At 35.4% G+C, this 3,341-nt stretch overlaps 1 pseudogene; it reads right to left on the bottom strand.

Moving 5' to 3' along the window:
• On the bottom strand, nt 1-702 carry LOC106736231 (swi5-dependent recombination DNA repair protein 1 homolog pseudogene; annotated as a pseudogene).
• Between the last annotated feature and the right edge of the window lie 2,639 nt (nt 703-3,341).

Genomic DNA, 3,341 nt, shown 5'->3' with positions numbered 1-3,341 from the left:
TTAAACACTTCCAAATTCTTCCTCACTTCTGTTATAGTGTAACAATTTATCATCTAATGCATAATGGTCCATCAGTTAAGTAAAGCTTACTTTCTTGTTTTCTTCAGACATAGTTGACTACAACTTCAAAAGCAACGTCTGGTTACTGCTTCTGCCCTTCTTCATTAACAACTGTAACTGAGACAGGTCATTCTTTGATCTACACATTTTGACTAGTTTTAGCCATGGAAGAAGGTCTTATTTCTCCTGAACTTGCTTAACCAATTTTATCTTGTCTTTATATAATCCTTCTTTAAGATAATTCTCCTTTAAAAATGATTCTAGAGAACACCTGCTTCAAGTAATTTAGATTCACATACATTGATATGCCTGAAGGTATTTTTCAAATGTATACTTTCTTCAAATTCACTATCTATGTGTTTAAAACTTTCTTGAAATTCCAAAGAATTTTCCTTTATTGCAGATGCTGGTTTCTCAGAAAAGTTCTGACCATTTTCTTCATTCTCTACTTGACACTTCACCACACTGTAACAGAAATTAAATGAAGGCCCTGTTTTCCTTATTTTTTCTCTAAGTGTAGCACTCATAAGTTGTTTCTGTGAACTCTTTGTATGGGGTGATGATGGAGTCACACAGCCCTGTGAGGTGCTAGGTAAAAATCACAGATGAGTCTGAAAGACTTTCCATCCTGAAAATGAAATTTTGATTTACGTCTCTTACTACTTTACCCAAAGGATGCCTGGCTTGCTAATATATTATTGAGGATTTTTGCATGTATAGTCATCAGAGATATTAGTTTTATTTTTTTTGTGTGTGTGTTGTCTTTGTTTGGCTTTGAATCAAAGTGATGATGGCTTCATAAGATAAATTTGAGTGTTTCTTTTATGTTTTTGGAAGAATTTAAGAAGGATTGATGTTAGTTCTTCTTTGAATGTTAGTTAGAATTTATCTGTAAAGCATATAGTTTTGGGCTTTTCTTTACTGAAACTTTTTTTTTTTGGAGAGGTTTTTGCTATAAGGCACGTGCGCTCGCCAGACAGACAGAGAGAGACAGAGAGACAGAAAGTGAGAAATCACCCCCCAGGGGGATGGCCACACTGCAATCCCTTCTCCATTCTCCTCTCAGGATCTTGGGCACGCATGCACATGTGCCCGGCATGAGTTTAAACCACTGAGTCTGGGACTCAAACCGTGGTCAGCTACATGGGAGTTCAGCCACATAGCCATTGCACTAACTGCTGGTCCCTTTACTGAAACATTTTTTGATTAGTGATTCAATCTTCTTTTTTGTAATTGGTCTTTTTGGACCAATTCTTTTCTTCTTGATTCAATCTGGGTAGGTTGCACATTTCTAGAAATTTATTTATTTCTTCTAGGGTATCCAATTGTTGACATAAACTTTTTTATAATAGTGGTTTATAATGCTTTTTTATTTCTGCATCATTCATAGTAATGCTTTGGCTTTCATTTCTGTTTTTAGTTATTTGAGTCTTCCCTTTTTCTTAGTCTAGTTAAGGGTTTGCCAATTGTTTGTTTTTTCAAAAAAATAGCGAACTCTTGGTTTTGTTGATTTTTTTCTATTGTTTTTCTATTTTTTATTTCATTCACTTCTATTTTATGCTGTTATTTTCTTCCTTCTGCTAATTTTGGGTTTAGTTTGTTTTTATTTTTCTAGTTCTTTGAGGTATAAAATTAGATTCTTTTTTTTTTTTTTTTGGAGAGGATTTTTGCTATATAGGGTGCGTGCGCTCCCCAAACAGGCAGAGACAGAGAGATAGAAAGTGAGAAATCACCCCCCAGAGGGGATGGCCATGCCGCAATCCCTTCTGTTTTAAGCCACTGGGTCCGGGACTTGAACCGCGGTCGACTACGTGGGAGTCCAGCGACATAGCCCTTACGCTAACTGCTGCTCCCTAAAATTAGATTGTTTAACTGATATTTTTCTCTTTTCTTCTCCTTCTTCTTCTTCCTCTTGTCTGCTTCTCTTTTTTCCTCCTCTTCCTCTTCTTCTTTCCCTCTACCTTCTTTGTACCAGTGACATACTCATCAGGGAGAGAGAGAGAGAGAGAGAGAGAGAGAGAGAGAGAGAGAGAGTGAGAAAATAAAAGAGAAAAAGCACTGCTCTATTGGGTGTGGCCACCCTACAATTCCATCTCCTTCATTTCTTCATTCCATTGAGATCCTGGGTATACACAGATGTGTTCCAAGCATGTTTTTCAGGCTACTATGATGGGAACAGAACTGTTTAGTTGACCATAGAGGATCTGGACCCCTTATCTACTAAGCCACAACTCTGGCCCCCTTTCTTCTTCTTCATGTTGGGAGGTACTGCTATAGCATTAATGTACTTCCCTCTTAGCACTGAATTTGATCTTCTCAAATGCTTTCGTAACTTGTATTTTTACATGACTTTTTAAAAAAAAATTTCTTTTTACTGAATCATTTATCTTGTTTAGTTTCTATATGTTTGTGAATTTTCTTATTTTCTTTCTGTTATTGATTTCTAGTTTTAATCTGCTAAGTAAATATTTGATATGAGTTCAATTTTCTCAAATTTATTAAGATTTATTCCGTGATGTAATATGTGATCTGTCATGGAGAATGTTTTATGTACACTCGAGAAGAATACATATTCTGCTGCTTCTCAGTGGAAAGATTTTTCTGTTAGGTCCATTTGGTCTTTAGTGTTGTAAAATGAGCTGTTTCCTTACAGATTTTCTACATGTATCCATTATTGAAAGTGGTGTATGGAAGTATTCCACTATTTTATTTTATTTATTATCATTTAATTTAACTGGAGAGATAGAGAGACAGAGAGAGAGGGAAAGTGAGAAAGTAAACTATCAGGTCTGGGACTCGAACTGCAGATGGCCATGAGGGTATCTAGTGCCTTAATAACCAAGCCACCTGCCAGCCCCCAACCATTTTTGTATTGTTTTCATGTCTCCCTTCAGGCCTGTCAATATTTGCTTTATATATTTAGGTGTTGTGTTTTTAGATGAACATATGTTTTCAATTGTTCTATCATCCTGTTGAATGAAAACTTTTATCTCTATTTAATGATCTCCTTTGTCTCTAATGACAGTTTTTGATTCAAAGTTTATTTTGTCTGATAGAAGTATAATAAGTGATAAGTTGCTTTCCTTTGACAGTTTAGCTGAAAATTCTCACTTCGTCTTAACTTTTGGCAGTTTATAATGTGTCTCGGTATAGGCCTCCTTATGTTAATCTATGTGGGGTATGATGGTATTCAAGATGTATATTTTTTTCTCTCCAGGTTTGGGACGTTCTAAGTTATTATTTCTTTAAATAAACTTGTTTCTCTTTTCTCTCTCATTTTC

This window comes from Tupaia chinensis, unplaced genomic scaffold (assembly GCF_000334495.1).
Source record: "Tupaia chinensis unplaced genomic scaffold, TupChi_1.0 Scaffold000707_1, whole genome shotgun sequence".
Taxonomy (NCBI): domain Eukaryota; kingdom Metazoa; phylum Chordata; class Mammalia; order Scandentia; family Tupaiidae; genus Tupaia; species Tupaia belangeri.
Note: the sequence above shows the minus strand (reverse complement) of the source record. Positions and strands in the feature narration are given on the sequence as shown.